The sequence below is a fragment of the Ambystoma mexicanum genome, chromosome 8, assembly GCF_040938575.1.
Source record: "Ambystoma mexicanum isolate Mex_15411 chromosome 8, UKY_AmexF1_1, whole genome shotgun sequence".
NCBI classification, from domain to species: Eukaryota; Metazoa; Chordata; class Amphibia; order Caudata; family Ambystomatidae; genus Ambystoma; species Ambystoma mexicanum.
Window position 1 is genome coordinate 1,181,919,688 of NC_090929.1, and position 12,060 is coordinate 1,181,931,747.

The 12,060-nt window shown below is 41.9% G+C and overlaps 1 long non-coding RNA gene across 1 annotated transcript; it reads left to right on the forward strand.

Annotated features, from left to right (window-relative positions):
- Window positions 1-935: 935 nt before the first annotated feature.
- Window positions 936-7,295, forward strand: LOC138472864 (uncharacterized). The gene is made up of 3 exons (XR_011268689.1): window positions 936-1,024; window positions 5,783-5,862; window positions 6,836-7,295. It is a non-coding gene; the product is annotated as an uncharacterized lncRNA (long non-coding RNA).
- The last annotated feature ends 4,765 nt before the right edge of the window (window positions 7,296-12,060 follow it).

Below are 12,060 nucleotides of genomic sequence, written 5' to 3' on the forward strand. Positions count from 1 at the left end.
TTGAGCCCTATGGGGCTCAAATGGGAATGGGGATCACCCGATTCCGGCACCCGTGAAAGGGCAATTACCGGGTCCGGCGGGGCCGGAATACCCCGGTAATTGCCCATTTGCGCGTGCCGGACTTTCTTGCAAGTTTGGAGGTAGCCTGCCAGTTTTCGGGGCAAGGCTACCTCCAACCTTGTGGGAGTATCCTCCATTAATTGTTAATGCATGACAAATATACAACTACATGCCAATAATAATTTACAAATGTAAATCTGGTATTTTTATTTCCAAATATGATTAGTAGCACTTTAAAAAACAAAACCTAATTTTATTTTACAAAAATGTATTACATTTTAGGCGATATACCCCAGTGAAAAGAGAGCGTTATACCTGAACTCTTTGGGAGAACTAGACAGTCAGATTCAAAAGTGCAAAGAAGTAACAAGGTAGCTATTGATCACGTCAATGTGTATTACAAAGATTATGGATGTTATACTTAAACATTTCAGGTAAATATGCGGGTCTGTGTATGTTCTTCTTCGGCACCGTTTTGTGCTAAAACGATGTTGAGGAATTGCAGCTTCTGTGCAAGCTTACCACAGAAGCTGAACATGATTATCAGTGTGCTGTAGGAATATTCATTCCAGGCTGAATCAAAATCTACCTAGATCAGTCCCTTTAAAGTTGGAGGATGAATGAGCTCATTCCCTATGGGTCACACGTCGGTCAATCATTAAAAAAAACACCATTAGGCCACTAGCCCTGATGAAGTTTGTGACAAGTGTAATTGAAAGTACATTATCCACATTTTTAAAACTGGGTGTTTTAAAATGCTGATTTGTAATTTCCACCTTAATGTTATACAGATTGCTATGAATTGCTATGAAGTGAAGTTTAACATCTTCAAAACTGCAATGTTTTTCTACTATCTAGGGCTTTTATGAGAAGAAAAAGCGTGCCAGTCTCTAGGTGGACATGCTCCAGTGTTGCACATCCAAAACAACTAGACAGTATATCTTGTGGTGTTTTTGTCTGCAAGGTAATGTATCAGTATATTTTTCACATTACGTTTCCGACGGACAGAATATACATGTTTAATAAATCCTGTACAAAACAGCTCTCTTCTACTATGTCACAGTACGGTTTTTATTTGTCTAGGTCACTATCAATTATGCAAAGCATTTCATTTGTACTTGACTGTTCTGTTTAGAAGCACATATGTAAAATGAAAAATGCTAAAGTAGTTGTAGACCTGCTAACATGTCTATTGTGCAAACAAACCACATAATTATTATAATTTTAGTTTGCAGAATACCTTTTAGAGGAGGAAGCAGTTGTTTTCGAGAGTAGCATGGATGCACTCAATAAATATCGAAGGGAGATAGCTGAGAGCTTAATAAATCAGTCAGGTATTGCAGCTTCTGGTAAAGTCTTAGTTCATAATCCTGTTTGTATTAATATGTTAATGGACAAGTTTCAGACAAAGAAATAAGAACCTGATAGGTTTAAACCAGATTTTAAAGAATTAGTATGTACTATTTTTCATTGTCAATGTATTTTATGATCAGTACTCGTGAACTGTCTGCAGAGTAATTGCATACAATATACCGGCATAGACAGACATTTGGCCTCATTACGACCCAGGCGGTCCAGAAATAACGGTGGCGGTAAACCCGTCGCCACCGTTGTTTCCGGACCGCCTGAGTCTGACCCCTGCAGGCGGGAGGTGATGTTCCCGCCAGGTCTGACCTGGCGGGTTTAACACCTCCCGCATGCAGGCGGACGAGGAAACACCGGCAGCATCACGAGATGCTGCCGGTGTTTCCATGATCCCCATTTCCATTGAGTCCCATAGGACTCAATGGGAATGGGGATTTACACCATTCCGCCTCCGTGATTCCCAGAAAACCGGGGTTGTAATGCCCCGGTAATTCCGGAAATCACAGAGGCGGAATGGTAATACGAGTCCGGCGGTAACCAGGCGGTTTTACCGCCTCGGTTACCGCCGGACTCGTAATGAGGCCCATTGTCTCCAGAACAGCTGTTACTTGTCAAGCCATTGAAATTGGAAGGGAAGAAATAGAAAGCTACTTCAGGCTGTTATGCAAGCCCCATTCCAGGATTTTAAAAAAAGATATAAATGGTTGGTACTTTTGGGCATAGATTTTGGGAAAACACTGTTAGGGACAATTTACATTTCTGTGCTAATTCCCTTCAACCTTAGAGACCCCCAGCTCTTGCTGGACTTTAGGACTTTTATTTTTAACCATGGAGCGAGTGACACCCTTTTTCTCACTCACTCATGTGTTTTGATCTGATTTGTAGTTGCATTTCCTTTGTTTTTGTAATCTGACAAACTCCATAGGAATATACTTTTTGTATGGTGACACACAGCACCTTCAGTGCAGTGTCACAAAGAAATCCTTTAGATTTCTCTGAAGGTTTAAATACCTTTTCTTGGGTGAACTACAGTTCCCAAGTATAGTGAAGTGAAATTGACTTTACTTACCTTTTGGTCCAGCACACACCATCTTACGTGGAGTGCTGGTGGGTTACTTAGTAGCTCCTTTTCCTACTTACTCATGTAATATCTTTTTTATGTTACCCTCACGACTTTTAATGGCTTGTGGCAGTGGATTAATTTTCCTACCATTGTGCTTTTCTACCGCTGGCTGAATTGTCAGCTGCAGCCCATGGGTGACCATTTTGTCAAAATGGCCCCAGTCTTCTTTTTTTGCCATTTCTTGCTTGTGAGGTCTCTCTTGGGTTTTACTCTGCACGCAAAACAAGGAAGCGAGGGAGGTGCCCGAAACTCCCTGTCCTTAGTCTCCTTCGTAACCTGAATGCACCCAGTCCTTATTGGCTGGCTGTCCTTATAGGACAGCCAGCCTGCTGTGAGTGACAGCTAGGCTGTGCATGAATGGGAGAAACCTGCATGAAAGGCGAGGCTTCTTGTATTGAAGACATGTAAAAGCAAAAGGAAATATCGAGGCCGAGTACCTTCGAAGGAAATACACCAAACACAGGTTATAAAGATTCACAGATCTTTATTCAAAGTAACTGAACAGTTTTCAAATGAACAAAGTATCGGATAGCTATCTGGCCCTCAGTACATCACAGCGAATACCAGGCCTTTCAGTGTGTGTAGTGTGTGGGACTGTACATCAGAACATTTGCTCTTTTATACAATTTCTAATCTGATGTCCAGCCCACCTATAGGTCAATCATTCTTCGGGTTAGGGGTTTGTGCCGGGTTCACTACTAATTTGGTCATCTATATGCATATGGGTTATTCCTAGTTCATACACAAACAGGTCACAATAGGAACAGTGTATCTTCGGATTTAACATTAAGCCTTCGTACACGTTTTATACAATGTAGTTCAAATGTTCGCATTCAGTATTTAAACAACATTGTGCTTAATATATGCTCACGGATCGGTTTCGTTGGCACAGGTAATCCTCAATCCACAGGTCAACGAAGGACAAGGTCTTATTACATGACCCTAACATTTGGCCTGCGGGCAGTTTAGGCACTAACCCAAATGCGAAGGTCGAGTCGGCCATGTTACAAACAGAAGAACACTGTCCACCATTTTAGAACACAGGGTGACTTTGGAGCGAGAATCAAAATGACGGATGAACCTAAAATGGCGGCAAAGTCGATCTAAAATCAGAACTTTACAACGCGGATTTCTTCGCAGAGCGACTGGGCTTAGGCCAATATATACTATAAAGGAGGCACGATATGATATCCCGTTTAACAGACAGTCCACCACTGGAAGAAACATCCGACAAAGGAATTGTGAAGAGAAGCTTGCTGCATCCTCCTGGACCGTTGAACTGCCTGGTGAAGCCCTGCTGCTGTGCTGAAACTGCTTTTCCTAATCGACAAGAGCAGCTCTGGAAAGGACAACTTCTACCCTTGGGTTGGTGAGACCAGCTAACCCCAAGAAGAACTTTGCTGGAAGACCTTCCCCAACTCCCTGTACTGCTGGAACGAATTGCCAAGGGTCGAGAAATCCATAGTCGAGTGCATCAACTTTAAGCCATACCGAAGCTCCAGGAAAATCCTGAGGACTCTCCAGAAGCAGGACGACCCAAGCTCGAGTCACCACACCAGACCGCTGGACTCAGAGAGCGATGGAAGCCCATCCAGTCTCCAAGATCTGCGGTGGTGCTAATTGACAGTAGCTGAAACCGCAAAGGGCCGCTAAACTGAAAAGAGCCCATAGCTGCCGCCAACCTCCAAACTGCTGTGCAGGAGTCCTCCAGACGTCCTTCCTCTTGTCCCCACGACTGAGGCCCAGGAACCCAGGATCTGCAAGTCTGCAACCAGGATAGAAGCCAGCTGGATCCTCTTCTTTTAAACTATGGTACTGTTCTGACTCAGGGGTACTTACCTCTTTGTCTGTAGCTTGCTTGTATCAGTTGAGACTTGCAGTAGCTGCCTTTCTAGAGATATTTTAGCTCTAACGTTTGACAAAGTTTAAACGATCGTGTCCCAACAGTGCTTTTCTGCAACAAACTCTCCAACTTTGTGCAAGACTTTTTGCTTTCTAAGAAGTGCTTCCGCTCCATAGACTTTGCTCCAAATTGACTTTGGCTGTTTTGGCTCCTTGCAGACTCTTCTGTCCCATTGACTTTGATTCTAACTGTCCCTCATAGGTGAGACATTGGTTTTTAACTAAGAGTGCTGGTAAAGGTTTTTATCTAGACTTCATTGGAAGATTTGAAAGTGCTCACATGCTCTGAGAACCTGTTAACCTTTTTCCTTCCTTTAACCTTTGCTTTCTGCCAACCTCAGAATTTACCAAGCACAAAAGTGATATATAAATGCCAATACTGTCCTACTTAGTGAAGTCACCTCAGGGTGTAGGAAGTGTGTATGAAGCTTCTCTCACGAATATCTACTTGCTTATCTTGATTGTGAGAACGTGTTATGAAGTGTATTTTTATTGTTGCACATTGTCCTTTTTAAAGAATGCTTATCTAAACCTAACCATTACATAAATAATTATTTTACTAGAAAACCTTGAGTGTAAGTGTTATTTGAATACTTGTATTTGTGCATTTTGATGCTACAGCTCTACAGATCACCTTGAACCCTCTTGAGATAAGCCTGGATGTTCAGTCACACTACCAACCTGTGTAGTACAGACCTATACCAATAAGTGGGTTACCTAATACCAAGAGGACAAGACTGGCGTAGTCTCCCTGAGGGTCACTGCATACAATCTTGCCTACCAAACACCAACATAACAGTCATGAGAATGACATTGGACCACATTGTTAAGATATTGAAAACGAAAAAATAAGCAGTAAGCATGTAATCAAAGGGCCTCATTCAGTTTCGGCGGTCCGGAATTAAAGTTCCAGTTTTCATGAATACCAGCACTTTACCAGATGGGCTGACTAGGAGTTTGCCGGTGGGGCACTTGACTTATGTCCATCCAAAAGCTGGAGCTTAGCAGGTTCCCTACCGCTAAAAAATTATGTCATTACTGGCACTTAAAGTCAGGATAAAAGGCTATATGATATTGTTAAAATTATTGCAGGATGCACATTGCATTGTCCTGTGTGAACAACTTTGATTAAACTGCCATAAGATAAAACGTACCTCTGGTATGTGTGAAGTATATTGTGCGTGTAATTTAATGGACAACATTCTTCAAGTGCTCATGTGATTTTCATGAAGTAACTTACCATACTGTGTCTTTAAAGTGAATATAAATTGCCTGTATATTTACAATATTTCATGTACACATAGTAAACTGTATTTTTATGACTTCTTACAGATGACATGAGTAATCTGTGCCACATTTGTGCAGAGGTTACTTCGACCGTTGATGGACAGAGTGATGGGGTGCAAAATTGGGTAATACATATGATTTTCAGTGTTTTGTTTTCATTCCTAACTGTTATTTCAAAGATTGGCTAAGTCACAAGTAGTCTTATGAGAACATTGGACGTCGCACTCCACCAACTCCCGGTCACGCATCCTCCATGGACTCTAACTTGTCTGATGTCTCCTTGCCTCAGTTATTCTCACTTCAGCCTTTTCTCATGTCGCCTTCACTCGCCACTTTGTGTAAATGCTTGGAGGCTGCGTGGCCCGGTCTGGTTCAGCTTTCCTTGCACAGCTAATTCAAATCTCCTGGGCTTTTCTCCCCAACAGGATTTATCTCGCATAGCTAGGCTTTCCCCGGCAGAGCGTCAAACATCTCTATATTATCGGAGTACTTTGCATTACTCGGACGGTCTTCTTCACAGTAGTGTACTCATTTTTCTTCACACATAGATAAAAGGTTTCTACACCCCAGAAACGCACATTCATTTCTTTGGATATAAGTTTTTGGGGGTGGGTTGTGGGTGAGTAACTTATGGAGTTCATCTTTGAAATGGGAGTTTTACTCCCCAAGGGGTGGTGCTCTCTTACGGTGAAGTTTCGCTTGCCTCTACCACTAAGGTGGGTATCTCATAGCAAGCTCACCTCCCTAGCCTCACCGGGAAAGGCTCCCCACTGTGGAGAAGTGACTGAATTCTGCGATCCGTCACATTGCACATTGTATATATGTATATTCAATGTATTGAACACCAAGGCTGCAATAATTTACAATTCGACACACAACTATGTGGAAATTATTCTATGTAAAACTGTTAGTGTTTTGATTTGAAGCCCTGGCATTCACATACATAGTTGGTAATCTGGTATTTTTTTTTCATTTCAATTAATGTTCTTTACCGTTGATTTCATAAATACAGTATTTTAATAACTATTGCCATATGTAGTGATGCTGACCGCATTTAACGTTACTTGAATCCTAAACTACTGTTCATATTTTGTTTAGATTGCGTGTGATACCTGCAATCTATGGTTCCACTTGGCCTGTACTGACAAAGAACAAAGACCAGCTGATGAGTGTTCAACATTTCTGTGCTACAGATGCTATAGGAGATGCCAAAGAAGTGATAACCCGTAGGTTATGCGAAAGCCTCTATGCCACCATGGGTGCCTCTGTATGTGACTGGGTTTAAAGTGATTGTATGATACCCATGCCTTTTCTGGACTGCCAGTACTCAGCAGCATTGACATTAATGTGGATTTGCTGCATATGTTTTTTGTGGGAAGAAGCACTTTCAAAATGAGCTGCTCCAACTTGGTCCTCAATTTGCAGACTATATACTAGTCATGTTTAAGAGTAAAGTAAAGAAAAGAAAGTGAATGCTACTTGCAGTTTTCATGTACATAATAAGTATTTGTAAAATAAAGTTTGAAGTTATGTTGTGTCTTGGTTTGGAATGGAGTATATAAATCCTTGACATTACCTGCAGGCAATGGCATAAGTTACCACTGTTCAATATTTGTAATATTTGTTTCCTGCCAATTTCACTTCAGCATTGTACGTTTAGAATATGGTACTTGCAGTAGGAGTCCATGGGCCTAATTTACAAAAAAAGCACTAAATCTGCGCTAACAACTTTGCGCAAGAAAGATCATTGCATGGACGAAAAGAATAGCGTGGGGAGCAGATATTTGGTATCCCCCTGATATTGAGGGGTAACATTTAACAAAGCACTGCTTGAACTATCCCTTGCATTGGGGAGGGGAGTACATCATTAGCCTTCACTGTGTCAGCTTCTGGAAGCCATCCCATCCTTTTTTTGAAGGGGATACCAAATATTACAGCTGATCTAGGGTTGTAATATTTGGTATCCCCTTGATTTTGAGGGGTAACATTTAACAACGCACTGCTTGAACTATCCCTTGCATTGGGGAGGGGAGTACATCATAAGCCTACACTGTGACAGCTTCTGGAAGCCATCCCATCCTTTTTTGAAGGGGATACCAAATATTACAGCTGATATAGGGTTGTAATATTTGGTATCCCCCTGATGTTGAGGGGTAACATTTAACAAAGCACTGCTTGAACTATCCCTTGCATTGGGGAGGGGAGTACATCATAAGCCTTCACTGTGTCAGCTTCTCGAAGCCATCCCATCCTTTTTTGAAGGGGATACCAAATATTACAGCTGATATAGGGTTGTAATATTTGGTATCCCCCTGATGTTGAGGGGTAACATTTAACAAAGCACTGCTTGAACTATCCCTTGCATTGCAGGGGGGAGTACATTGTTTGTCTACACTATGCCTCCTTCTGGAAGCTATCCCACCTGTTTTTTGAAGGGGATACCAAATATTATAGCTAATATAGGGTTGTAATATTTGGTATCCCCTTGATGTTGAGGGGTAACATTTAACAACGCACTGCTTGAACTATCCCTTTCATTGGGGAGGGGAGTACATCATAAGCCTACACTCTGACAGCTTCTGGAAGCCATCCCATTCTTTTTCTGAAGGGGATACCAAATATTACAGCTGATATAGGGTTGTAATATTTGGTATCCCCTTGATTTTGAGGGGTAACATTTAACAACGCACTGCTTGAACTATCCCTTGCATTGCAGGGGGGAGTACATCGTTTGTCTACACTATGCCTCCTTCTGGAAGCTATCCCACCTGTTTTTTTAAGGGGATACCAAATATTACAGCTAATATAGGGTTGTAATATTCGGTATCCCCTTGATGTTGAGGGGTAACATTTAACAACGCACTGCTTGAACTATCCCTTGCATTGGGGAGGGGAGTACATCATAAGCCTACACTGTGACAGCTTCTGGAAGCCATCTCATCCTTTTTGTGAAGGGGATACCAAATATTACAGCTAATATAGGGTTGTAATATTTGGTATCCCCTTGATTTTGAGGGGTAACATTTAAAAACGCACTGCTTGAACTATCCGTTGCATTGGGGAGGGGAGTACATCATTAGCCTTCACTGTGTCAGCTTCTGGAAGCCATCCCATCCTTTTTTTGAAGGGGATACCAAATATTACAGCTGATCTAGGGTTGTAATATTTGGTATCCCCTTGATTTTGAGGGGTAACATTTAACAAAGCACTGCTTGAACTATCCCTTGCATTGGGGAGGGGAGTACATCATAAGCCTTCACTGTGTCAGCTTCTCGAAGCCATCCCATCCTTTTTTGAAGGGGATACCAAATATTACAGCTGATGTAGGGTTGTAATATTTGGTATCCCCCTGATGTTGAGGGGTAACATTTAACAAAGCACTGCTTGAACTATCCCTTGCATTGCAGGGGGGAGTACATCGTTTGTCTACACTATGCCTCCTTCTGGAAGCTATCCCACCTGTTTTTTTAAGGGGATACCAAATATTACAGCTAATATAGGGTTGTAGTATTTGGTATCCCCTTGATTATGAGGGGTAACATTTAACAATGCACTGCTTGAACTATCCCTTGCATTGGGGAGGGGAGTACATCATTAGTCTTCACTGTGTCAGCTTCTGGAAGCCATCCCATCCTTTTTTTGAAGGGGATACCAAATATTACAGCTGATATAGGGTTGTAATATTTGGTATCCCCTTGATTTTGAGGGGTAACATTTAACAACGCACTGCTTGAACTATCCCTTGCATTGGGGAGGGGAGTACATCATAAGCCTACACTGTGACAGCTTCTGGAAGCCATCCCATCCTTTTTTTGAAGGGGATACCAAATATTACAGCTAATATAGGGTTGTAATATTTGGTATCCCCTTGATTTTGAGGGGTAACATTTAACAACGCACTGCTTGAAATATCCCTTGCTTTGGGGAGAGAAGTACATCATACGCCTACACTGTGACAGCTTCTGGAAGCCATCCCATCCTTTTTTTGAAGGGGATACCAAATATTACAGCTAATATAGGGTTGTAATATTTGGTATCCCCTTGATTTTGAGGGGTAACATTTAACAAAGCACTGCTTGAACTATCCCTTGCATTGGGGAGGGGAGTACATCATAAGCCTTCACTGTGTCAGCTTCTCGAAGCCATCCCATCCTTTTTTGAAGGGGATACCAAATATTACAGCTGATATAGGGTTGTAATATTTGGTATCCCCCTGATGTTGAGGGGTAACATTTAACAAAGCACTGCTTGAACTATCCCTTGCATTGCAGGGGGGAGTACATTGTTTGTCTACACTATGCCTCCTTCTGGAAGCTTTCCCACCTGTTTTTTTAAGGGGATACCAAATATTACAGCTAATATAGGGTTGTAATATTCGGTATCCCCTTGATGTTGAGGGGTAACATTTAATAACGCACTGCTTGAACTATTCCTTGCATTGGGGAGGGGAGTACATCATAAGCCTACACTGTGACAGCTTCTGGAAGCCATCTCATCCTTTTTGTGAAGGGGATACCAAATATTACAGCTAATATAGGGTTGTAATATTTGGTATCCCCTTGATTTTGAGGGGTAACATTTAAAAACGCACTGCTTGAACTATCCGTTGCATTGGGGAGGGGAGTACATCATTAGCCTTCACTGTGTCAGCTTCTGGAAGCCATCCCATCATTTTTTTGAAGGGGATACCAAATATTACAGCTGATCTAGGGTTGTATTATTTGGTATCCCCTTGATTTTGAGGGGTAACATTTAACAACACACTGCTTGAACTATCCCTTTCATTGGGGAGGGGAGTACATCATAAGCCTACACTGTGACAGCTTCTGGAAGCCATCCCATCCTTTTTTGAAGGGGATACCAAATATTACAGCTGATATTGGGTTGTAATATTTGGTATCCCCCTGATGTTGAGGGGTAACATTTAACAAAGCACTGCTTGAACTATCCCTTGCATTGCAGGGGGGAGTACATCGTTTGTCTACACTATGCCTCCTTCTGGAAGCTATCCCACCTGTTTTTTTAAGGGGATACCAAATATTACAGCTAATATAGGGTTGTAATATTTGGTATCCCCTTGATTATGAGGGGTAACATTTAACAATGCACTGCTTGAACTATCCCTTTCATTGGGGAGGGGAGTACATCATAAGCCTACACTCTGACAGCTTCTGGAAGCCATCCCATTCTTTTTCTGAAGGGGATACCAAATATTACAGCTGATATAGGGTTGTAATATTTGGTATCCCCTTGATTATGAGGGGTAACATTTAACAATGCACTGCTTGAACTATCCCTTGCATTGGGGAGGGGAGTACATCATTAGCCTTCACTGTGTCAGCTTCTGGAAGCCATCCCATCCTTTTTTTGAAGGGGATACCAAATATTACAGCTGATATAGGGTTGTAATATTTGGTATCCCCCTGATGTTGAGGGGTAACATTTAACAAAACACTGCTTGAACTATCCCTTGCATTGCAGGGGGGAGTACATCGTTTGTCTACACTATGCCTCCTTCTGGAAGCTATCCCACCTGTTTTTTTTAAGGGGATACCAAATATTACAGCTAATATAGGGTTGTAATATTCGGTATCCCCTTGATGTTGAGGGGTAACATTTAACAACGCACTGCTTGAACTATCCCTTGCATTGGGGAGGGGAGTACATCATAAGCCTACACTGTGACAGCTTCTGGAAGCCATCTCATCCTTTTTGTGAAGGGGATACCAAATATTACAGCTAATATAGGGTTGTAATATTTGGTATCCCCTTGATTTTGAGGGGTAACATTTAAAAACGCACTGCTTGAACTATCCGTTGCATTGGGGAGGGGAGTACATCATTAGCCTTCACTGTGTCAGCTTCTGGAAGCCATCCCATCCTTTTTTTGAAGGGGATACCAAATATTACAGCTGATCTAGGGTTGTAATATTTGGTATCCCCTTGATTTTGAGGGGTAACATTTAACAACGCACTGCTTGAACTATCCCTTGCATTGGGGAGGGGAGTACATCATAAGCCTTCACTGTGTCAGCTTCTCGAAGCCATCCCATCCTTTTTTGAAGGGGATACCAAATATTACAGCTGATATAGGGTTGTAATATTTGGTATCCCCCTGATGTTGAGGGGTAACATTTAACAAAGCACTGCTTGAACTATCCCTTGCATTGCAGGGGGGAGTACATAGTTTGTCTACACTATGCCTCCTTCTGGAAGCTATCTCACCTGTTTTTTTAAGGGGATACCAAATATTACAGCTAATATAGGGTTGTAATATTTGGTATCCCCTTGATTATGAGGGGTAACATTTAACAATGCACTGC